Source organism: Dasypus novemcinctus, chromosome 2, assembly GCF_030445035.2.
Source record: "Dasypus novemcinctus isolate mDasNov1 chromosome 2, mDasNov1.1.hap2, whole genome shotgun sequence".
NCBI lineage: Eukaryota > Metazoa > Chordata > Mammalia > Cingulata > Dasypodidae > Dasypus > Dasypus novemcinctus.
In genome coordinates, this window is record NC_080674.1 from 199,535,639 (window position 1) to 199,562,725 (window position 27,087).

Sequence of the window (27,087 nt, forward strand, 5' to 3'; positions counted from 1 at the left end):
TTTATATATTTTCACTAAGAAAATTTTGGAGGTGATTACCTTTACAGGTGGATACTAGATGGACTGCACAGTATAACAGTCAAGGCAGAAGGCTACAATGATAACCTCTCTCCTAAAAAGTAGTGAACTGGTATCAGTCAGCAGATGTCTTAACCTCTGACATGACGTGTCAGGTGCAACAAATATCATATCTTCTGGACTTACCTATCCCAAATCAGAATCTGTCCCAGCAGAAGTCCCTCATGCCAAGGCGTTTATAGAAAACTGTTTCTTAAAGTTTTCACCTTAAGTGTGTTTTCACTTGTACCATTAAGCAAGAACTGTAACAAAAGCAAATCACCATGACTCTTCCAGGGTGCACTGCTGCTCCATGCTCCATTCTCACTATACTTGATATTGTATTTTTGTAAAGATTTTTACATAAGGCTTGTGTTTTGTTTCATGAGGACCTTGCTACACTAAATACCATCTCAATTTTGTGCCACTGGTTCAGCTGTTAGATAACATAGTAAAAATCATTTCTTTCAAAGGGATGAATGTTTTAAGGTAATAAAAAGGGAATACAATTGCTTTTAAAAATGGCAAGCACAAGAGTTTGAGGTATTAAGTAAATTAAGTAGTAAAAGAGAAACTTAAGCTGAAACCTTTGCCATCTTCATGTTTTGTAGAGCTTATCCATACCACTCACACTAATAAACTGAAATGCTTCACATTCCACTTCAGCAAAAGAAGGAATATGTGCCTGCCTCACTATTGTCAGCCTTCTGTTTAAAAATATATATTTTTATTGAAGTATATCATTCATACATGAACATACACAAACAGTGTGTATAGTAAAAATTGTGAACTTACAAAATAAACATGCATAACATCATATAGGGGTCTCATACACCACCCTTCTACCAACAACTTGCATTGTTTTGAAACATTTGTTGCAAACTGCAAGAGCATCATCAAATTGCTACCACTAGCTATAGTCCCTGTCTTGTTTGGTATATTTTCCCCCAACCTACTTTATATATTAAAAATATTTTTTTGTTACAGAAGTTGTGAACTTAGAAAACAATTATGCACATGTGTAGAATTCCCATAGAACACCCCTTCACCAACACACCACACCATGATGGAACATGTGTTACAGGTTATGAGATAATATAATTAGACTATTAACACCAACCATGGTCCATAGTGTGCATTTGGTACAATTTTATGTACACCGGCATGATCAACACAATAAACCTTTGGCATTGATGCAAGAATATTACAGGATTGCTGTTAACCACAGTCTATAGGTTGCAGAAATTGTCATTTTCTCTTGCTTTCCACATTCTCACCAACCTGCAATAGTGATGTACTTCCACTGTAGCTCACAGAAGGGCACTCTAGCTATCCCACCAACAGTGAAGAAGTGTTCCTATTTCTCCACATCCTCTCCAGCATTTATTGTTGTCTTTTTAAAAAAAATAATGGCCATTCTATACAGAGTTAGATGATATTTCATTGTTGTTTTGATTTGTATTTCCATGATAGCTAGCAAGGAGGAGAAGGGGGCAAGATGGTGGCTGAGTGAGCTTACCTGATAATATCTTCTGCAAAGAAGCTGCTGGGTAGCATTGGAGGTTCTTTGGGACCAGGCTGTTTTAGGATTTTTGCAGGACAGGAGTTGTCTGGACATCGATTTGGTGGGAAGGTAACAGAGAAAATACGTCTATAAAATATAATTAAGACTCTTTACACGGACCTCCAGGCTGTGCGCGGAACGCTGCCTCCTAGGGTGGGTGGAGCCGTGGCATTGGGGACCGCTGTGGCGTTTTCCTTTTTTCTTTTCTTTTCTTGGAGGCTCTGCAGTACTGGGGAATTCATAAGCCCTGAGCGGCCTATTGGGGGGTTAATAGGACAGGAGGCGCTTGCAGACCGATTTGGGGAGACAAATGGGAGTTTTATTGCAAAGCGGGGGGGATTTTTGATTGTGGACACAAACAATAGCGCTTCCACCTAGAGCCCCGCCCACCCCCCAAACCCGGCTGCTGATCTACAGTGGACTTAAAGTGATAGCAATAAAGAGACGCTGCCAGGGTCTGGCAGAGTGGGAGATGTTTGGAAGCTGATTAGGGGAATACTTCGCAAAGTGTGGGAATTTCGGGTTTGGACTCTGTTATTAGCATTTCCGGCTGGAGCCCTACCCCCAGGCCTGGCTATTGATCTGCGTCATTAAATTGGCTGCAGTGTAGAGGCGCCTCCAGGTGGCCGTTCCGGGGGATCACAGGGTGGGAGGGGTCCTGAAGTCGAATTGGTGATACATCCACAGAATAGACCTCAGTGACTGAGTGCATTGTGGGGTACAGACACACAGGATACACATGCAGATGTGACCTCATCCATAGGGCTGGCACCCAGCTGCGGGGATCCCTGAAGGCTGTGATGCACTGCGGTGCTCCCAGGCTCCCTGTTAACCAGACTTGAGGTTGCCAGGTCTGAGTCCCCTAAACCCTGGTGGCCCACACCCCAGAGACTCACACCTCTTGAGTCTTCAATATCTCAGACTTTCCATCCCTGAATCCATCACGCCCTGAGGTCCATCTGAGGTCCTTGAATGTCCTAGCCCTCAACTCTTGTGTTTTTTCTTTTTTGTTTTGTTTTGTTTTTATTTTTATTCTATTTTATTTATTTTTTTAATGTCCTGATTGCTAACATTGCATTATCCCCTAGTCTTTTCTCCCAGCGTATCCCCCAAAGTCTTTTTTTTTTTTCAGTTATTTAGGGTTTTTTTTTTTGTTGTTGTTGTTATTGTGGCTGTAGTAGGAGGTGTATATCTTTTTTTCTTTTCCCTACCTGTTCCCTGCCTTTTACCCTCTCCCTTTTTCTTTCTTCCTTTCTTCTCCTTTTTTTTTCTTTCTCTCTCTCTTGTCCCTCATTTTCTTCTTATTCTATTTTATTTTAACTATACAATAGGTGCTGCAGAGAACACCTCACATTTGCTGAGTTTCCTCATCCTCCACTGCCTCATTTCTGTGTGAATAGATTTTTTTTTTTTGGCATTAATAATGGGTATATTTGAGAGAAATACACCTAAACTATGGGTAATAGTTAATATTATTACTTTGATAATCTTTCATCAATTGTAACAAACGTAACTATTGTTCAAAAATAGAATTATTTTTTTATTTTTTATTTTTATTTTTTTTTTTAATTTTTTAATTTTTTATTGACTTTGTAATAATATTACATTAAAAATATATATGTGAGGTCCCATTCAACCCCACCCCCCCACCCCCCCTCTCCCCCCCCCCAACAACACTCGTTCCCATCATCATGACACATCCATTGGATTTGGTAAGTACATCTTTGGGCACCTCTGCACCTCATATACATTGGTTCACATCATGGCCCATACTCTCCTCTATTCCATCATGTAGGCACTGTGGGGATTTACAATGTCAGGTGATTACCTCTGAAGCACCATCCAGGGCAGCTCCATGTCCCGAAGACGCCTCCACCTCTCATCTCTTCCTGCCTTTCCCCATACCCTTTGTCCATTATGTCCACTTTTCCCAATCCAATGCCACCTCTTCTATGTGGACACTGGATTGGTTGTGTCCATTGCACCTTTATGTCAAGAGGAGGCTCAGATTCCACCTGGATGCTGGATGCAATCCTCCCATTTTCAGTTGTAATCACTCTAGGCTCCATGGTGTGGTGGTTGTCCTTCTTCACCTCCATCTTAGCTGAGTGTGGTAAGTCCAATAAATCAGATTGTAGGTGCTGGAGTCTGTTGAGGCTCAGGATCTGGCTATCACATTGTCAGTCCAGAGATTCAAATCCCCTAAATATATCTTAAACCCCAACATTAACTGCACCTCCAGCACATTAGCATGAAAGTCTTATGAAGGGAGATCCCATCTGAGTCCAGATTCATCACACATAAACACCATTTCCAAAGAGGGGCCATCTGCCCTGGTAGTTAACCCCATCGGCCATGACCATAACTCCCATGGGTCTCTTTAGCCCTCAAAGGAACCAATATCTGGGGGTTGTATCTGCTTTATCTGTCTCTCTGACTCTGCTCAGTTGTGCATGAGGGCAAACCTTCTGCCAGCCTCCAGACTCTTTTTTAGAAACTCGTAGCCATATAAACTCATTTCTCCTTTCCATTTCCCCCTTACTTTAGGTCAAACAGCATTTTAAAGTCATGGTATTTTATGTAGACATGGATATTCTGCTGATCCGCATTGAACCTTCCATATAAGGTCATTTTCCAGTTGCATCATCAGTTGGTAGTTGATAGTGGTCCCTCGTTGCCAGGGAGGCTCATCCCCGGGTGTCATGTCCCACGCTGGGGGGAAGGCATTGCATTTACATGCTGAGTTTGGCTTTGAGACTGGCCACATTTGAGTAACATGAAGGCTGACAGAAGGAAATTCCCAGGCACAAAGTTGCTCTAGGCCTTGTTATTATTTTGGGTTTATCAGCTCACAAGCATAGTCATTAGTATCAGGGGCTCACTGTTGAACCCTCACTCCCTCCCGGTCCCCACCACTGTACCTGGGAGACTGTCGCTGCTCCCCTAGGGACCACGTGTGTGAATAGATTTTGGCTACCTACACTATCCCCTTTCCCCTACATCTTGATATCCTCTAGCATCTATGGTCTCTCCTATATTCCACCTCCCTTTCTTTGATCCACAAAGTGTCTAACTCTTAATTTCTAATACCTTCGTTTTGTTTTCTCTCTGGTATCCACTCTTGAAACTATTACCTTTCTTTTCTCTTTCCCTCTCTCACAAAAACAATAGCTTTTTAATTCATACCATATTCCTCCTATATTCAGTCGACTACCTCATTATAGGTACTCTATCTACTGCTATAACTCTATACAACTTACATGAATCTAACATCCATCCTCCCAGATCTCATATTGTTGCTCTGTTAACATATATCACCAATACTACTTTACACTTTTTCCTTGCTTACACAATTGCCTTTCCCCAGCCCTAATACTTTCCTTTAAAGTGAACTCAACCAGCAATAAGAAATTAGAATAAGAAGAACAAAGTGATAAAGAGAAGATATAACACTTACGCAAAAACAACAGCTAATTAATCTCCAAGACTAGAAAAAGAAGCTAAGGAACTGATTAAACCCATCAAGATAAAATGATGACCAGACAGCAACAAAAATCTACAAACCAAACCAGTAATCAGGAAAACATGGCTGAATTCAATGAACAAACTAAAAATCAGGAGGGGGAGCAGAACTTTGCACAAGAAATGAAAGATCTCAGAACATTTATCACTGACAAATTTAATAAAGTAAACGAAGAGGTTAACAACATGAAGACAACACTTGGAGGGGAAATTGCAGACATACGCAAAAAGATAACAGATATGATGGGAATGAACACCACAGTTCAAGAAATCAAAAATACACTTGCAGCAAATATCAGCAGACTAGAAGAGGCAGAGCAGAGAATTAGTGATGAGGAAAACAGTACATCAGAAATCAAACAGATAGTAAAATCGGTCAATAAAAAGATAGAAAAAATCCATTTAGGACTTAGGGACCTGAATGATAATGCAAAACACTCAAACATACGTATTATAGGCATTCCAGAAGGAGAAGAGAAGGGAAAGGGGTCAGAAGGAGTGTTGCAGGAAATAATGGCTGAAAACTTCCCAAATCTACTGAAAGAGACAGATGTACATATCCAAGAAGCACAGCGCACCCCACTGGTCATAAACCCCAACAGGCCCACCCCAAGACATATACTTGTCAAATTATCCAATGCTCAAGACAAAGAGAAAATTCTAAAAGCAGCAAGAGAAAAGAAAACCATCACATACAAGGGAAGCTCCATAAGATTAAGTGCTGGTTTCTCATCTGAAACCATGGAGGCAAGATGGCAGTGGTATGATACAGTCAAGGTACTAAAGGAAAAAAATTTCCAACCAAGAATACTCTATCCAGCTAAACTAGCATTCAAATGTGATGGAGAGTTTTAAGTATTCACAGATAAACAGAAACTGAAAGAGTATGCCAACAAGAAACCTCCCCTTCAAGAAATTCTAAAGGGAGTACTGCAGGAAGAAAGGAAAAAACAGGACAGGCAGAGTTGGAGGAGAGTGTAAGAGCAACAATAAAGACAAAAAAAGAAGGGGAAAAAAAAGCAAACAAAATATGACAAACACAAGTCCAATCAAAATATGGCTAATACAAATAATTCCTTGAAAGTAATAACACTGAATGTCAACGGATTAAACTCACCTATCAAAAGATTCAGACATTGGATAAGGAAATATGACCCATCTATATGCTGTCTACAAGAGACACATCTTAGACCCAGAGACTCATGGAGATTGAAAGTGAATGGCTAGAAAACAATCATACAAGCAAACAATAACCAAAAAAAGGCAGGAGTAGCTATATTAATATCAGACAAAATAGACTTTAAATGCAAAACAATTGTGAGAGACAAAGAAGGATACTACATTTTAGTGAAAGGGACAATCAGTCAAGAAGATCAAACAATCATAAATATTTATGCTCCTAACAAGGGCGCCTCTAAATACGTGAGGCAAACACTGGAAAAACTAAGTGAAAGAATAGATGCATCTACAATTATAGTGGGGGATTTTAATACACCACTCTCAACTCTTGACAGAACATCTCAAAAGAGAATCACTAAAGAAACAAAATATTTGAACAGTATATTAGAGGAGTTGGATCTAATAGACATATATAGATCATTACACCCAAACACAGCAGGAAAAATATACATTTTTCTCAAATGCACATGGATCATTCACCAAGATAGACCATATGCTAGGCCACAAAGAAAGGCTGAATGAATTCAGAAAGATTGAAATCACAGAAAACAATATCTCTGACCACAGTGGAGTCAAGCTGGAAATTTGCAAGGGACAGAGGCCCAGATTTCACACCATGATTTGGAAACTAAACAGCATACTCTTAGAAAAACAGTGGGTCAAAGAGGAAATCTCAAAAGAAATCAATGACTACCTTGAAACAAATGATAATGATAACACAACATACCAAAATTTATGGGATGCAGCAAAAGCAGTACTGAGAGGGAAATTTATAGCCATAAATTCATATATCAAAAAAGAAGAAAGAGCAAAAATTGAAGAACTAACTGCACTTTTGAAGGAATTAGAAAAACAACAACAAAGTAACCCAACAGGAAGAAGAAGGAAGGAAATAACAAAGATAAGAGCAGAACTAAATGAAATAGAAAATAAGAAAGCACTTGAAAAGATAAACAAGACCAAGAGCTGGTTTTTTGAGAAGATCAACAAAATTGACAAACCTTTAGCGAGACTAACAAAGAAAAAAAGAGAGAAGATGCAAATACACAAAATAAGAAATGAGAAAGGCGATATCGCCACTGATCCCACAGAAATAAAGACTATCATAAGAGGATACTTTGAAAAACTATATTCCAACAAAAATGACAATTCAGAGGAAATGGACAAATTCCTAGAAGCACATAAGCAGCCAATATTGATGAAAGAAGAAATTGATGATCTTAACAAACCAATCACAAGTAAAGAGATAGAATTGGTCACTAAAAACCTCCCAACTAAGAAGAGCCCAGGGCCAGATGGCTTCACAGGTGAATTCTACAAAACATTCCGGAAAGAACTAACACCAATCCTGCTGAAACTCTTCCAAAAAATCGAAACAGAAGGAACATTGCCTAACTCCTTCTATGATGCCAACATTACCCTAGTACCAAAGACAAACAAAGACACCACAAGAAAGGAAAATTATAGACCAATTTCTCTAATGAACCTAGATGTAAAAATACTTAACAAAATACTTGCTAATCGTAGTCAACAACACATTAAACGAATTATACACCATGACCAAGTGGGATTTATTCCAGGTATGCAAGGATGGTTCAACATAAGAAAATAAATCAATGTAATACACCATATAAACAGATTGAAGGAAAAAAATCACATGATTATATCTATAGATGCAGAAAAAGCATTTGACAAAATACAGCACCCTATCGTGATAAAAACACTCCAAAAGATTGGAATACAAGGGAATTTTTTTTAACATAATAAAGAGTATATATGAAAAACCTACAGCCAACATTGTTTACAATGGAGAAATCCTAAAATCCTTCTCTCTAAACTCAGGAACAAGACAAGGATGCCCATTGTCTCCCCTTCTATTCAACATTGTCTTAGAAGTACTTGCTCGAGCACTGAGGCAAGAACCAGATCTAAAATGCATTCATATTGGAAAGGAAGAAGTCAAAATTTCATTATTTGCAGATGACATGATCCTATACATAGAAAACCCTGAGAGATCTACAACAAAGCTTCTAGAACTCATAAATGAGTTCAGTAAAGTCGTAGGTTATAAGATCAATGCGCAAAAATCAGTAGCATTTCTGTACACCAATAATGAGCAAGATCAGGAGGAAATCAAGAAACAAATACCATTCACAATAGTAAATTAAAAAATCAAATATTTAGAAATATATTTAACTAAAGATGTAAAAACTTGTACACTGAGAACTATACAAGACTGTTCAAGGAAATCAAAGAAGACCTAAATAAATGGAAGAATATTCCTTGTTCATGGATAGGAAGACTAAATATTATTAAGATGTCTATCCTACCAAAACTGATCTACACATTCAATGCAATCCCAATAAAAATCAACACAGCCTTCTTTAAGGAACTAGAAAAACTAACTATGAAATTTATTTGGAATAAAAAGAGGCCCCGAATAGCCAAAGACATATTGAAAAAGAAAAACGAAATTGGAGGAATCACACTTCCTGACTTCAAAACATACTACAAAGCTACAGTAGTGAAAACAGCATGGTACTGGCATAAGGAGAGACACACAGACCAATGGAATTGAATTGAAAGTTCAGATATAGAACCTCATGTATATAGCCATATAATATTCGATAAAATCACCAAACCTTCTCAACTGGGAGAGAATGGCCTATTCAACAAATGGTGCCTGGAGAACTGGATATCCATATGTAGAAGAATGAAAGAGGATTACCATCTCACACCTTATACAAAGATCAACTCAAGATGGATCAAAGACCTAAATATAAGAGCCAAGACCATAAAGACCTTGGAAAGCAATGTAGGGAAACATCTACAGGACCTTGTAATAGGAAATGGCTTCGTGAATTTCACACCAAAAGCACAAGCAGCAAAAGAACAAATAGATAAATGGGACTTCCTAAAAATTAAAACCTTCTGCACCTTAAAGGAGTTTGTCAAGAAAGTAAAAAGGGAACCCACACAATGGGAGAAAATATTTGGCAACCATATATCTGATAAGAGACTTATAACTTGCATAACAGCTAGCGATATGGAACATTTTTTCACGTGTTTTTTGGCTATTTGTATTTCCTCTTTGGAGAAATGGCTGTTTAAATCCTTTGTCCTTTTTATATTGGATTGCTTGCTTTTATTGTTGAGTTGTATAACCTCTTTATATAGAATGAAAATCAAACCCTTATTAGATATGAAGTTTCCAAATATTATTTCAATTGAGAGGGCTACCTTTTCATCTTCTTGATGAAGTCCTTTGAATCACAGAAGTGTTTATGTTTTATCCATGTTTTCTTTCATTGCTCTTGCTTTTGGTGTAAGGTTAAGAATCTACACCTACCACTAGGTCTTCAAGATGTTTCTCTATAATTTTTTTTTCTAGGAGCTTTATGGTACTTGCTTTTATATTTAGGTCTTTGGTCCATTTTGAGTTAATTTTTGTACAAGGTGTAAGATAGGGGTCTTGTTTCTTTCTTATGTCTGTGGATATCCAGTTCTCCCAGCACCATTTTTTGAATAGACTGTTCTATCCCAGCTGGGTAGGTTTGACAGGTTTGCAAAAATCATTTGGCCATAGATGTGAGGGTCTGTTTCTGAACCATTAATTTGGTTTCATTGGTCTATGTGTCTATCTTTATATCAATACAATGCTGTTTTTACCACTGTAGCTACGTAATATGATTTAAAGTCTGGAAGTGAGAGTACTCCAACTTCACTTTTCCTTTTTAAGATGTTTCTGGCTATTCACAGCCTCTTACATTTCCAGGTAAATTTGATAGTTGTCTTTTCCATTTGTTTAAAAAATGCCAGTGGAACTTTTATTGGGATTGCATTGAATATGTATATCAATTTGGGTGGAATTGACATCTTAATAATTCATATTCATCCAATCTATGATCATGGAATGTTCCTCCAATTATTTAGGCCTTTTTGATTTATTTTAGCAATGCATTATAATTTTCTGAATACAGATGCTTTACATCCTTGGTTAAGCTTATTCCTAATTTTTTAATTCTTTTAGTTGCTATTGCAAATGGAACAATTTTCCTGACTTCCTCCGCAGATTGTTCATTACTAGTGCATAGAAACACCACTGATATTTGTGCATTGATCTTCTATCCTGATGCTGTGCTGAAACTGATTATTAACTCAAGCATCTTTGTTGTAGATTTTTCAGGATCTCCTAGATGTAGGATCATATAATCTGTGAATAGTGAAAGTTCTACTTCTTCCTTTCTAATTTGAACACATTTTATTTCTCTTTCTTGCCTGATTGCTCTTTCTAGAACCTGCACCACTATATTGAACAACAGTCATGATAATGGGCATCCTTGTCTTGCCCCTGATCTCAGCAGGAAAGCTTTCAGTCTTTCAACATTGAGTACAATGTTAGCATTGCATTTTTCATATATGGCCTTCATCATGTTGAGAAAGTTTCCTTTAATCATATGTTTTGTAGTATTTTTATCAAGAAAGGATGATGTATTTTGTCAAACAACTTTTCTGGATCAATTGGTGAGATCATGTGATTTTTCATCTTTGACAATGGTGAAGGACAGTCTAGTGTGTCAAGCCCTCAGCATTGTTGCAAGTATCTGTGAATCTGGTCCTTCAAGAAGTGAAGCTTGGTTATCACTGTGGGCCCTGAGGAGAGAGGGAGAGAGGAATAGGATAGATAGAAACAGGGTAACTGGGGGCAATGGAAGTTCTCCACAAGATCATCAATGATGGATATAGGACATGCTAAATTTCACCAAAAATATATGAGTCTACAGGCTAAAAGGTAAACCATAATGTAACTAAAAATTTAAAAAATTGTACAGTCTAAAATATAAACCATAATGTAAACCAAAATGGAACCATGTGTGGTAGCTATGTTTCAATATCTGTACATCACTACAGCAAATATATCATGAATGTGTAAAAAGATCATTGCTGGGGAAGGGGAAAGGGTTTGATGTTGGATATATGGGAGTACCCTATATTGTATATGTGACTTTACTGTGATCTAAAGCTTTTTTGAAGACAAAATTAAAAATTAAAAATCAAAAAAGGTTGTAGACACTGAGGAAGGAATGAAGAAATTGTCTTACCACTGTACATACAGGACAAAACCTATTATAGTGATGAAAGGCAAAACATCAAAAACAATGTTTTATAATGTTTTCCATTTTTTCATACCCCAATTTTGTTTTTACATTATTTTAGTTTTTCTAAATTAGTATGTATTCTATTTCTAATCTTTAAGTCTATCATTACTATTTCATTTTCCCGCTAATTTAATTTGGAAATATATTAGGCTTCATTTTTGAAGAAGTTTTGAACCACAGAGGGGTTCAAATATGGCAGGGGAGGAACACTGGTGTGGGGTGTTATTGATGGGGGACACATGGTTGGAAGGGAGTTCAACAGGGCATGTATAAAGGGTATATAAAAGTATTCAGATACTCATTGGGTATTTTCATAATAGTGACAGTTACAAATGACAACTGAGGGAGTGCTGAGTTCCCATCCTGGGGAGGTCTGTCACATTCCTCAATGGAAAAACAGCAATCCCCAAAGTGCAAGGGCAAAGACCAGTGAAAAAGGATGGTCCAAGGATGAGCCCTTGATACTGATGACTATGCTTATGAGCTTGTGTGCCTGAAATTTCAACTTGGCCTAGAGCTGCAGTGTGCCTACCTTCTGAGAACCTCCATGTTGCTTAAATATGGCCATTCTCTAAGCCAAACTCAGCATGCAAATGCATTACCTTTCCCATGAATGGGACATGACCTTGGGGATGATCCTCCCTGGTGCCAAGGGGTTACTACCAATCCAATCACTAACTGGTGATGCAACTAGAAAAAGACCTTGAATAAAAGGGGGAAGTGGTAAAGACAAATGAATTTATATGGATAAGAGTCTTCAAAAAAGAGTTGGGAGGTCATCAGAGGGGTTGCACTTACACACACACCTCAGCAGGATCCCAGAGACAGACAAAGTAGATACAATCCCAGGTACTAGTGCTCCTGAGGGCTAAGGAGACACACAGGATCTATGGTCATAGCAGATGATTCTGGAGTTCAGTACCTTGTCAGTGGGTCCTACTTTGGAATTTATGTTCCTAAGTGTGATGGAGTTGGACTCAGATGTGACCTGTCTACACATGCCTCTTCTGTTACTTTTACTGAACTTCTGGTTGGTGCTGGGGTTGGTGTACACTCAGGAGACTTGAATCTCTGGACTGGCTGTGTGCCAGCTGGGCCATGAACCTCAGCAGAGTTGCAATTCCTACTCTCTGGTTCATTGGACTTGCACGTGTCAGCTGACAGGGAGGTGAAGATGGTCAACCACCACACCAGGGAACCAGAATGCCTACAACTGCAAGCAGAAGAATCACATACATCAGCCATGTGGGGCCTAAGCCCCCTTTCAATATAGAGGTGGAGTGGACATCACCATACCAGGGTCCACAGGATGGAGGAATAAAATATGGATTAGAGTAGACTTACTGGCAATCTACTATACAACTATTGTAACTACTAAAGGAAGAAATTGCAGCATTGATATAGAGAAAGTGGCCATGGTAGAAGGGCAGGGAGTATCCTGCCATAACCCACTGAATGAACTGGGGGAGAGAGTAAACTACAATGCAAACAATGTAAATAATGTAAACTACAGTGGGGTGTGGGGTGTGGGGTATATGAGAACCTCTTATGTTTTTTAATGTAACATTTTTGTGATCTATGTATCTTTAAAAAGCACACTTAAAAAATAAAGAAAGAAAGAAAGGAAGATTTATTTATTTATTTCTCCCCCCTCCCTCTTTGTCTGCTTTCTGTGTCCATTCTCTGTGTGTTTTTCTGTGTCTGTATTCTCATTAGGTGGTTCTGGGAACTGATCCTAGGACCTTCCAGAGTGGGAGAGATGTGATCATTCTCTTGCACCACCTCAGATCCCTGTTCTGCTATGTCTTTTATTGTCTGTCCTCTGTATCTCTTTTTGTTGAGTCATCTTGCTCTGTCAGCTCTCCACATTGGCCAGTGCTCCAGCATCAGTGGCATTCCTGCACAGGGCAACACTCCATGTGGGGAAGCATTCTTTGTGGGCCACCTTGACACACAGGCCACCTTGCCTTCACCAGGAGGCCCTGGCATCAATCCCTGGGCCTCCTACATGGCAGACAGGAGCCCAATTGCTTCAGCCACATCCACTTCCCTATGATTGATTTTTCTTCCTGGTAAATAAGCCTTGGCAGTTTGATTTTGTTTATGAATTCCAAAATAGACATTGGATTATGTTTGTAAACTGGTGTGTCCCTCTGGGCATATTAGATTATATGGGATTGAGAAGTTTCACTTTTTAAATAATATTAAGGCTTTGATTAGGCCACATCATTAGGATGTTGCATCCTCACCACTTTCTTGGGTGGGGACTCACAGAGAAAATGACAAGACACAGTAATTAGCAGGAGTTTTGAGTTGGAGTCCAGGAAGTAGGGACTCAGAGGAGCAGAGCAGATGAGCCTAGAGAGAATTAAACCCCAGGGAGGGAGAGACAAAACTGGTCACCTCATAGTCTACAGCTGGACTTGTGGAGAGAGCAGGGCAGCTGAGCCTGGAGAGAAACAAGCCCCAATAAAAGAGGAATCCAGGAAGCTAGAGTTCTTGGCAGATGTCAGCAGCCATCTTGCTCCAACATATGAGAACAGACTTTGGTGAGGGAATTAACTTATGTTTTATGGCCTGGTAACTGTGGACATCTACTCCAAATGAATACCTTTTATAAAAGCTAACAGATTTCTGGTACTTTGCATTAAACCCCTTGCCTATACATCCCTTTTATTAATATGTAATGTCCTTCCTTGTCCCTAATAACAGTTCTGCTTTTAAAGTTTATATCATCTGATATAAGTATACCTACCTCATCTTTATTTTGGTTTCTACATGTGTGGAAAAACTTTTTCCAACCTTTAACTTTAAATAAATTGGCATCTTTGTGTCTGAAGTGAGTTTCTTGCAGGTAGCATATAGATGGTGCATGTTTTCTTACCCATTCCACCAGTGTGTGTCTTTTGATTGGGGATTTTAATCCATTAACATTCAATGTTATTACTGTAAAGGTAGTTCTTATTTCATCCATTTTGATCTTTGGGTTTTATCTGTCATTTTATTTTCACCACTCTTTTGACACTTATAGTTACTGTTACTGATGCAATCATCATTTCTAGATTCTCTTCCAAGATTCTCTCTTCTGTCTTTTCTTTTCAGACTGTAACACCCTCTTTAGTATTTCCTGCAAAACTGGTCTTTTTGTTATAAACTTTCTCAGTTTCTGTTTATCTGTGAATATTCTAATCTCACCCTCATTTATGAAAAATAATCTTGCCAGATATAGAATTCTTGGCTGGTAGTTTTTCTCTTGCATTAAATTAAATTAGCATATCACTGCCTTTTTGCTTCCATAGATTCTGATGAGATATTGGTGCTTAATCTTATTGGCTATCCATTATATATTACACATTGTTTTTCTCTTGCTGCTCTCAGAATTCTCTCTTTGTATTTGGCATTTGACATCTGATTAGTATTTGTATTGAAGTTTGTCTTTTCTGATTTATTCAGATGGGAGTACATTGTGCTTCTTGAATATGAATATGTTCTTAAATAGGATTGGGAAATTTTCCACAATTATTTCTTCAAATATTCCTTCTTCCCCTTTTCCTGTCTTTTTTCCTTTTGGGACACCCATGACACATTTGTTTGCATGTCTCTTGCTTCCATCTAGTTCCCTGAGACCCTGTTCAATTTTCCCATTCTTTTCTTCATCTGTTCTTTTATATGTTCATTTTCGAGACTATGTCTTCAAGGTCCCTGCTCCTTTCTTCTGCTTCATCAAATCTATTGTTATATGACTCCAGTGTATTTTTTATTTCATTTACTGCATCTTTAATTCACATAAAGTCTGCTATTTTCCTATGTATGCTTCCAAATTTTCTCTGTGCTACCTCAGTCTCTTCTTTTTTTTTTTTTTAATTTTTTTATTTTTTATTGACTTTGTAATAATATTACATTAAAAATATATATGTGAGGTCCCATTCAACCCCACCCCCCCACCCCCCCTCTCCCCCCCCCAACAACACTCGTTCCCATCATCATGACACATCCATTGGATTTGGTAAGTACATCTTTGGGCACCTCTGCACCTCATATACATTGGTTCACATCATGGCCCATACTCTCCTCTATTCCATCAAGTAGGCCCTGTGAGGATTTACAATGTCCGGTGATTACCTCTGAAGCACCATCCAGGGTCAGTCTCTTCTTAATATCCTTAATCACTTTAGCTGTTATTAAGGAGATTTGTTTGAACATCTGTGATTAGTTGTCACAACTCCTTCATGTCAACTGCAGGCTTAGCTTGTTCCTTACCTGGGCCATATCTTCCTGTTTCTTGGTATAGATTGTAACTTTTTCATTGGTGCTTTTGCATCTGGCTAAATAGTTGTATTTATTGTGGATGTAGTTTCTCCTTTTAATGTAGAGTTTTATTGTCTTTTCTCCCTTGTTCATTGTGTAGTAGGAGCCAAGGATGTAGGTGGTGCTGTAAACTATGGAGGCTGAAGCTGCCCACATTGTCCCAGGAACTGATGAAGCTTCTCCCACCTTTCTCCTCTGCCAGGGTTATGGGCAGAGTTTCAGCCATGTGTAGTAATCCATATTGGGCAGGACAAGACTGTCTGTGGTTGTCCAGAGAAACTGGTGAAATTTCACACTCCTTCCTCCCTATCCTTGGGTGAGGATAGCTCTGTAGTTGTGTGCCACAATCTAAGTCATGTGAGTAAAAAATGACCACAGTTCCCCAGATAAACTGAAGTAGCATCAGACCCCCTCCCTGCCAGGGGTGAGGATGGGCCCTTTCAAGTGACCAGCAATCTAATCTATGTGGGCTGAATATGCCTACAGTTGCTCTGAGGGGCTACAGGAATATTGTTACTTCTGCCCTTAAGGGTGGGAATGGAACCACCAATAGACAGCAGTTCAGTCCCTGTAGACTAATAGTACCCACTATAGCCTGGAGAGGCTGTGGAATCACCAGGCCCTTCCTATCCTATTGGGTGGTGGGGGTGGCTCTATAGATGCCCAAAAGTTCAATCCCTGTAGGGTAGAAGTACCCACCATTGCCCTGAGAAGCTGAGGAAACATCAGCCTCCTCCTATCCCACTGGGTGATGGATCCACACTTATCCCACAGTCAAGTCTGTGCAGGCCAAAAGTACCTGCCATTGCCCAGAAAGTCTGTGAAAACAGCAGCCCCCTCATTTCCTATTGGGGGGTGAGGGTTGATCCACAAGTACCAACAAATTGAAGCTGTGTGGTCCAAAAGCACCCACAGAGGCTGGGCAAATACAATCCCTCTCGTCCTATTGGGGTGGGAGTAGAGCCACAGGTGCCCAATTTTTGTACAGGTCAAAAGTGCCTGCAGTTGCTCTGAGAGGCTGAGGGACCTCCAGCCCCCTCCTATCCTAAGGGGATCAGAGGTGGAGATAGGCTTGAACGTGCTCAGCAAACCAGTTCATGTGGGCTGAAAATGCCTGCAATTGCCTGAAAAGGCCAAGGAAACTCAGCTCCTCTTCTATCCCTTTGGGATGTAAGGATGCAGCCCTCATTGTTTGACTACTCAGTCTGTGACAGCCAAAAGCACCTGCAACTGCCTGGAAAGCAAGGGGCAGGTCCTACCAGCTTCCTCTCTTTCAGAGTTGGGGTTGGAGCCTAGGCTAGGGCTTCAATCTGATCTAGGTGGAAAGAAACCAATCCCAAACTTCCCTAGATTTTCAGCCACTCCAGATTCTCCTCATGCCAGGGGTGGAGGCAAAATGGTGACCACTGGTTTCTTTCCAACTTGGACAGGTTCAAACCAGAGCTGTTTTTAGGATTATAGTTTAGTCAGCTGAGCCCACTAATCAGTAGCTGAAGATGGTGAACAATTGTCTATTCCTCCCTTGTTTATGGAAAGTGGAGCCTCTAACTCCAGCAATGGAATAGCTCCTGAGGTTGCTTGCAGTGCTAGAGTACAAAGGACAACAGCCTCTGTGGTGTGTCCTGCAATTTCCCAGAGAGGTGGCACAAGTACCCCAGCTTCCTTCCTGCCAGATTGGGGTTGGGGTTTAGGCTAGAACTGCAATCCTATCTGGGTGGAAAGAGGCTGGTACCTTCCAGCACTATGATTTTCAATCAGCCCTGCTTCCCCTCATGTCAGGGATGGAGTTAAAATGGTGGCTACTGACCTCTTTCTGACTTGGACAGGTTCAAAGTTTAGCTGTTCTTAGGATTATATCTTAGTAAGCCAAATTTACTAATCAGTAGCTGAAGTCAGTGCCACACTGTGTCTTTCTCCTTGTTTTTGTTTTTGTTTTTGTTTTTGAGAAATGGAGTTTCCAACTCCAGCCATGGAATAGCTCCTGAGGCATCTTGCACCATGTGCACTTGCCTCCACGGCATGGAGGGCTCTACTCAGGAATCTTCTCTGCGGAGTGGCAGTCTCCTACCATATTTGCAAGGATGTTGCAGGATACTCCTCTGGTCTCCTGGGGTCCCCAAACAGGCACTATAGATAACTCTGGGTAATTACTAAATGCTCTGCAGAATGAGCTGACTCTTGGAACTCCTTACTCTGCTACCATCTTGGCTTCCCCTTAGTCACCTGTTTTTTTAGTCTTCTATCATTTTCTGCATTCTTAAGAGTCTGAATTTGCATGCATCTCTTCTCTGTAAGGGGTCTTCTCAAGGCTATAGTCACTAGATTTCTGAAATTATTGTTATAATTGTCACTTGAACATGTTAATGTTTCTATTGTATGACAAAGTTCACAGAAGTCCATTATATTGAGGAATAAAAAAAATCCTCAGTAACACTGATGATACCACTCAGACCATTGTGGTGGATGAGTCAGTTTACATTTCACTCCACTTCAGTGACTTAGGGAAGTCCTTGCCCAGTTGTTTTTGGCTCATTAGACATGTTGAAATGGAAAGGACTAACATCAATATACAAGTTATGGTTCTTCTTGCTTCTTTCTTGTTCTTATGTTACTATCTTCTTGTGGTTCCATTCTTTTCTGCTTTCACTCTTCCTGGCTTTTAACTCTCTTTTCCTTATCTTGCTAAAAATAATCCTTACATTTGTTTCATTTCTGCTGTCAAGGGCTAGTGGTTGGACTTGGGACAGGAAACCCACCATAGAGCAACATTCTTTCCTTGACCTGCCCAGGGCACCCAACCTGCCTTTCTTCTAATAAGAAAAGCTTATTTTTGCAATTTATAAATAAATTTCTTCAGTAACCTCTCCCAGATTGATAGTAAAAATAAAAATGTAGCCAAGTATTTATTCTCTTTGCCTGATTGGTTACCCAGTTCAACCCAGTTCAATTGCTTCTTCATTTTTCATGTGTTGCTCTTCAGATGTCTTACCTCAAAACCTCAAAATAACAATCAAGAGAATTGGGTGTGGCTCAAATGATTGCACTCCTGTCTACCAAAAGGGAGTTTCTGTGTTCATTTCCCCAGGACTCCTGATGAAGGTGAACTGACCCATGTGCTGAGCTGGCACAACAAAGAGACAAAGAAGAGAGACAATGAGAGACACAACAAACAAGGGAGCTGAGGCAGCTCAAGTGATTGAGTGCCTTTTCCACATCAGAGGTCCTAGGATTGGTTCTGGAGCCCCCTAAAGAGAAGATGAGAAGAGAATACAAGCAGACAAAAACAGCAAACAGCAAATGTAAGCAAGGAGCAGACAGAGAGCACCAAAACAGTGGGAGGGAATAAATAAATAAATAAAATAAAAAGAAATAACAATCTAAAACATTTGCTTTAATTTAGGCAGAATTCCTAATCTCAACCAAAGTACCTGAATCTTCAGGTTTCCTCCTTTGCATCTTCTTTTATATGTAAGCAGATTGCCTGTCAAGAGTCTTTGCCTCAAGAAATTTCTGCTATTACTTCCCAAATGCTTCCTTTTACAATTAAATTATTGCATTTATTAATTTGATAGACTCTATCCAATCTTTTCTCTAGCTCTGGCTATACTTTCAATAAAAAAGATTAATACAACAATAGCAACAAAAGACCTACTCAAATGGGTTCACACCCACAGGAATGGATTAGGTTAAAGGATATTTTTCTGAGACACTACATTTCAAACCATCACAGTAATTACATAGTGATTAATAACAGTTTTTGTACTCATATGACTTAACAAGCAAGTGTGTAAATAACATAAATCTATGGTAATTGGCATACAATATATAACTTGAGACAATAGTAATATAAAGGGGAGGGATGGAGATATATATGAGCAGACATTTGTATATTATTGAAACTAGTTTAGTAATAGGTGAACTAGGTTACTAAGTTAAGATGTTAATTGCAATTATGAATGTAATCCCTAAGAAAATATCTGAAAAATATAGGATAAAGTAAAGAAGGGAATGAAAATAGCATGCCACAAAAAAGAAAAAAAAAAAACAGCTGAATTCTTAAAAGACAATAATGGAGTAGTAGAAAACAACAATAAAACATACAAAAATCAAATAAGTAAATGGTAGTAGTAAATTCTTTCTTCTTAGTTATTACCTTAAATGTGAATGGATTAAATCCTCCATTAAATGCCAGAAATGAACAGACTGGATGAAAAAGCATGATCCATCTATATGATGTCTATAAGAGAATCACTTCAGGTGAAGTAAAATTGAAAGAGATTGAAAATAGAGTGGGACATGTGAACAGGACTCAAAAGAGAGCTTGAGTGGCATATTATTATTTTTTCTTTTCTTTTTTTAGAAGGTACTGGAGATTGAACCAACTACTGAGCTTTATCCACTCCCCAATGAAAATTGGTTTATTTATTTGTTTTTAGGAAGTATCAGGGATCAAACCTGGGGCCTCATACATGGAAAGCCAGCACTCAAGCACTTGAGCTACTACCATTCCCTGGGAGTGGTATATTATTGTCAGACAAAATAGACTTTTAGTCAAAAAAATTATGAGAGTCAAAGAAGGATATACACTGATAAACATTTCAAGCCAGCAAGAAGATATGACAATTATAAACCTATATGCTCCTCAAAAGATAGCCCAAAAATATATGAAGTAAAATTGAAAGAAATGAAGGGAAAAATAGACCATTCTATAATAATAGTTGGAGACTTCTATACACTACTTTCAGTAATTGAAAGACAGATAAGGAAATGGAGGGCTTGACCAACACTATTAGGCCATTACACCTAATGGACTTAAGTAGAACACTCCCAAAACAGCAGAAAACACATTTTTCTCAAGTGTAATGAAACATTTTCCAGGATAGATCATATTAGACTACAAATAAAATCTTAATAAATTTGAAAAGAGGGTATCTTTCCAAACCACAGTGTGATAAAGCTAGAAGTCAAGAAAAGAAGGAAAACAGGCAAATTTACAAATTTATAGAAATTAAACAACACACTATTAAACGAGCAATGGGCCAAAGAATAAATCCAAGGAAAATGAGGAAATAACTTGATATGAACAAAAACTAAAATAAAACATACTAAAGCTTATGAGATGCAGTGAAGGCAGTACTCAGAGAGAAATTTATAGCTCTAAATGCCTACATTTAAAAAAATGTTAAAAATAACAACTTCACACCCAAGATAGTAGAACAAGAAGAGCAAACTAAACCCAAGGACATGAAATAGTAAAGATTAGAGCAGAGATAAATGAAACAGAATAGAAAAAGAATAAAGAAAATCAATAAAACCAAAAGGTTTTTTAAAAAGATCAATATAATCAGCAATTATTTAACCAGACTGACAAAGAAAAAGAAAGAGGGAACACAAATAACTAAAATCCGGAATGAAAGTGAGTATATTACTACTGGCTTTAAATAAATAAAAAGGATATTAGGAAACTATGAATAATTGTATGCCAACAAATTAGAAAACCTAGATGAAATGCACACATTTCTAGAAGAATACAAATTATCTAATTTAATGCATGAAAAAATAGAAAATTTCAACAGACCTGTAACAAGTAAAGAGACTGAATCAGTAATCACAAACCTCTCAACGAAGAAAGTCCAGTACCAGATGGTTTCATTGCTGAGTTCTAGCAAATATTTAAAGAAGATTTAACACCAATCTTTCTCAAACTCTTCTTTAAAAATTGAAGAGGAGAGATTATTTCCTAACTCCTATGAGGTCAACATTACCTTGATACCAAAGCCAGATAAAGACAGCAAAAGAAAAGCAAATTATAGATCAATAGAACTTATGAATATAAATACAAAAATTCATAACAAGATGCTGACAAACCAAATCCAACAGTACATATAAGAGAGTACACATTGTGGCCAAAGGGGATTTATTCCAGGAATGCAAAGTTAGTTCAACAAAGAAAATCAATCAAGGAGATACAATATATTAAAACATGAAGGGGAGAAAGCCACAGGATCATTACAAAAAGGCATTTTGTCATAGACTACAAATTGTGCAGAACAGAGTATAAAGTATAATGTAAATTGTACTCCATAGATGGTGGCAGTGCTTCAATATGTGTTCATAAATTGTAACAAATGTACCACACTAATGAAGGATGTTGTTAATGTGGGAAGGTTGGGGAGGGGAAGGAGACTGGGCATGTAAGAGTCACCTATATTTTTTATGTAACATTTATGTAATCTAATTCTTCTTTTAAAAAAGTTTAAAAAAAGACACTGGGAAAATAAAGGGAAGAAAATATAAAAAATATCACTGTACACACAAGACAACAGGTCTTACAATGATAAAAGACACAACGTCAATTTTTTAAAATTATTTCAATTTTTTTCAATATTTTTGTATTTTAATTGCTATTTTTTAAAACTATCATTATTATTTCATCTTCTAATTAATTTTATTTGGATATTTTGTTGTCTTACTTTTTGAAGAAGTTTTGGATTGCAGAAGTGTCACAACTGTGTCAGGGAAGGATCATTACTGTGGGGTGTCAGTGATGGAGGATACATAGGAGGAGGTTCACCTGGGGCATACCACTAAGGCATATGAAGGTGTTCAAGTGTTCTTGGGGCATTGTTACAGTGGGTGGAGATCCATACAATAACTGAAAGAATACAAAATTCCCATGTTGGGGAGCCCTGCCATATTCTCTAATGAAACATCAAGAATCCCCCAAGCACAGGGGTAGTGCCTAGTGAAAGAAGATGGATCATTGTAACAGACATTTGATATTGATGACTCTGAACATTTTCTTTTGAAATTGAAACTTAGCCTAGTATGAAATGTTGTTTAAGAGTAACCTCCTGAGAGAGTCCTTGTAGCTCAAATGTGGACTCCAAGCCAAATTCAACATATTAATGCTGTACATTCCCCATGAGGTGTGACATCCTAGGGATGAGCTTCCCTGGCACTGAGGGATTATTACCAAGCACCACTTAGAAATGCAACTGGAAAAACACCTTGGCCAAAAGGGGAAAGGGGAAAGACAAAGGAGATTCTATGGCTAAGAGATTTCAAAGTGAGTTGGGAGGTCATTCCAGAAGTTACATTTATTCGCATCTCAGCAGGATCTCATTGACTGCCAGAGTAAATATTGCCTCAACAGCAGTGCTCCTGAGGACTCTAGGGACACTGAGACACTATAAGCAGGGCAGACAGCACAGGAGTTTGGTGCCCTGCCAGTGGGCCTTACCTTGGAATTTATGCTCCCCCATTGTGACAGTTAGACTCAATTGTGATTTCCCTATACATGGCTCTTCTACCCTTCTATTTGAACCTACCACTAGTACTGGACTTGGTTGGTGTATATCCAAGATACTTAAATCTTTGGGCTGTCCATGTGCCAGTAGGACCCTGAATCTCAACAGAGTTGCAATACCTTCTTTCCAATTCATTGGACCGACCCACAACAACAACTAAGGAGATGATGATGGACAATGCCCATCGCAAAAGAACAGAGAGAATCTGCAACTGCAAGCAAGATAGTCCAATCCATCAGTACCTTGGGATCTAAGTCACTTCTCAATTTGAGGCAGAGTGGGCATCACCATCCCATAATCCTCAGAACTGAGGAATGGACAATGGACTAGAGGATACTTGTGGTTATTCTAATATAGATTTATTGCAGTTCCAGGAGTGGAAGGATTTTAAATATAGATGTGGAGGCAGTAGCTGCCAGAACTTCTGAGGGGAGGGAGAGGGAAAAATGGGTGTAATATTGGGGCATTTTGGGGACACTGTAAATGTTCTGAATGATGTTGCAATGATGGATACAGGTTATTATATATTTTGTCATAACCTAAAAAATTGTGTGGGACAGAGTAAACATTAAGGTGAAGTATAATACATGCTTAGTGGCAATGATCCAACATGTGCTCATCAATTGTAACAAAAGTACCATATTAAAGTGGAACAGTGTGGGAGGGGTAGGGAATAGGGAGTATGAGAATCCACTACATTTAATGTGTTACATTTATGTGGCTTCCAGGAAGTGTGTGAGTGCTCATCTTGTCATAGTGTTACATCATTGAGTGAAGACCCATACAATGAATGGAAGGTGTACCCCCAATCTGGGGAGGCCTGATGTTCTCAAACATAGGGAATTATGTCTCTCAAAATAATTGGTGGCTCCCAATGGGGGAGGACCATCTAGTGTGTCAAGCCCTCAGCATTGTGATGAGTATCTGTGAATCTGACCCTTCAAGCAGTGAAGCTTGGCTGTCACTGTGGGCCCTGAGAGAAGGGGGAGAGAGGAATAGAATTGATGGAAGCAGGGTAACTAGGGGGTAATGGAAGTGTTCCACAAGATCATGCAATGATGGATATAGGACATGTTAAATCTCACCAAAAATGTTTAAAAATCTATAGGCTAAAATACAAACCATAAAGTAAACCATAATAAATAGAAAATTGTACAGTCTAAAATATAAACCATAATGTAAACCAAAATGGAACCATGTTTGGTAACTTTGTTTTAAAATCTGTGCATCAGCTGCAGCAAATATAACATAACATGTTAAAAGATCATTGCTGGGGAAGAGGGAAAAGGGTTTGATGTTGGATATATGGGAGTCCCCCATATTGAACATATGACTTTACTGTGATCTAAAGCTTTTTTGAATACAAAATTAAAAACTACAAAAGAAAAAGAATGTAGGTACTGAGGAAGGAATGAAAGAAATCGCCTTGCCACTGTACATACAAGGAAATTCCTGCTACAGTGATAAAAGGCAAAATGTGAAAAATACAATTTTGTGGGAGGCTGTTTTTGGCGCCAGTATCAGTTGCAGCCATCTCGTGAAATATGCCTAACCTAGTTAAGTTTCTATTTCCCCACCCCTGCTAAAGTAATTAAGTTTCTACCCTCACACCACTCCCCTGGGCTCCGATTGGGCACTCCCTAAAGAGCACAAAAGTCTTTCCGCCGACGTTACTAAACAACCATCTGCGTATGCGTATGGCACGAAATTTGAAATCTAGTCACCCAATCATTTACTGACACTGCGCTGTCATCATTATGTACCACCTCCTTCATCCCTGGCTATAAATACCCCTGATTGACCCTCAATAAATGAGACTTGATCAGAATCCTGTCTTGCCTCCATTCTTTGTGTCTCTTGTCCCTTTCATTCCCACTCCCTCCCTCAGGTCTTGGTTCGACTGATCCGCGGGTTGGGTCACAATTTTATATTTTTCATTTTTTAATACCCCATTTTATTTTTACTTTATTTTAGTTTTTCTAAATTCATATGTATTCTATTTCTAATCTTTAAAATTATCATTACTCTTTCATTTTCCTACTAATTGAATTTGGCACTATATTAGGTTTCTTTTCTGAAAAAGTTTAGGACCAGAGTGGTTCAACTATGGCAGGGGAGGAACACTGGTGTGGGGCATTTTCAATGAAGGTACATGGTTAGGAGGGAGTTCTCCAGGGCATGTATATAGGGTATATAAAAATGTTCAGATATTCATTGGGTATTTTCATAGTAGTTACAGTTACAAATGACAACTGAGGGAGTGCTGAGTTCCAAGCTAGGGGACCTCTGTCACATTCCCTAATGGAACAGCAACAATACCCCAAGCACAAGGGCAAAGACCGGTGAAGGATTGTCCAGTGATGTGCCCTTGATACTGATGATTATGCCTGTGAGCCTGTGTGCCTGAAATTTCCACTAGGTGTAGAGCTGCAGGTTGCCTAAGATTACCTCCTGCAAGCCTCCAAGTTACTCAAATGTGGCCACTCTCTAAGCCAAACTCAGCATGTAAATGTATTACCTTTCCCCCAGCATGGGACATGACTCCTAGGGATGAGCCTACCTGGCACCAAGGGATTACTACCACACCCCAGTTGGTGATGCAACTAGCAAAAGACTTTGAATAAAAGTGGGAAATGGTAAAGACAAATGAGTTTATATGGCTAAGAGACTTCAAAATAAGTTGGGAGTTCGTCAGAGGGGTCATGTTTACACATGTCTCAGCAGGATCCCAGAGAAAGCCAAAGTAGATACAATCCCATGTACTAGTCCTCCTGAGGGCTACAGGTACACACAAGCTTTATGGTCATGGCAGATGGCTCTGGAGTTCAGTGCCTTGCCAGTGGGCCCTACTTTGGGATTTATGTTCCTGAGTATGATTGAGTTGGACTCAGATGTGACCTTTCCACACATGCCTCTTCTGTCACTTTTACTGAATGTGTGGTTGGTGTGTGCTTAGGAGACTTGAATCTCTGGACTGAACCTATGCCAACTGGGCCCTGATCCTTAGCAGAGCTGCAACACCTTCTTCCTGGTTCATTGGTCTTATCCAGGTCAGCTAACAGGGAGGTGAAGATGGTCAACCACCACAAGAGGAAACTGAGAGTGTCCACAGCTGCAAGTAGGAGAATTGCATTCATCAGCCATGTGGAATCTAAGCCCCCTCTTGATTAAAGGTGGAGTGGACTTCACCATCCCAGGGTCCACAGGCTGGAAGAATAGAATATGGATTAGAATTGGCTTATTGGTATTCTACTATAGCACTATTGTGACTACCAATGGAAGAAATTGTAGCATTGATGTGGAAAAAGCAGACACGGGATTTGCTGAGGGTAGGGAGAGGGAAGAATAGATGTGACGTGGGGGAATTTTGGAGACTTGAATTTGTCCTGAATTGAGGCACAGTGTCAGGCAACAGTCTGGCTTGCCTCTCTGGCCAGTTCTAGCGCGAAGTAGGTACTGCTTCTGCTAGGGTAAGGGTGGCTGGTAAGGGCGCTCCGCCCTCGGCCTGGTACGGGCATCACCGCCCTCGGCCCGCCCTTCGGCCCTCCCACCGCACATCATCTCATGCCCCCCCCTGCTTGCCGAGCTGACCGCCTGACCTTATAAGGGCATTCAGCCCGCCCAGACCAATAGGGAGCCAGGGCCAGCAACAGCCCTCCCCGCGCCGGCCTGCAGTGCCTCAGCTCCCATACCATAGATAGGCAAAAACCCCGTGCTCACCAATCAGCTCTCACCCCGCACTAGCCCCACCCCCGTTCCCTCAGGCTTATATTGTCAAACACTTCCTCAATAAATCGGATCTGCGCCATCAGCCAGTCTCCGTGGTCTGTCTCCTCTAGCCGGGCCACGTCGTCCTCGCCTCCTGCAACCCCACGAAGCCCCACAGAGGCTTCAACTGGCGCCCAACATGGGGCACGAGCACCCGCTGCACATGAGCAGGTAAGGACCAATTCCCCCTCCGATATGGGGGCTTCCCTCTCCCGCCGAC

General features: G+C 39.5%; 1 pseudogene; it reads left to right on the forward strand.

The window, feature by feature from the left end:
* The window catches only part of LOC139440133 (cyclin-dependent kinase 8-like), an 84,996-nt pseudogene that overhangs the window by 31,867 nt on the left and 26,042 nt on the right, over nucleotides 1-27,087 (forward strand).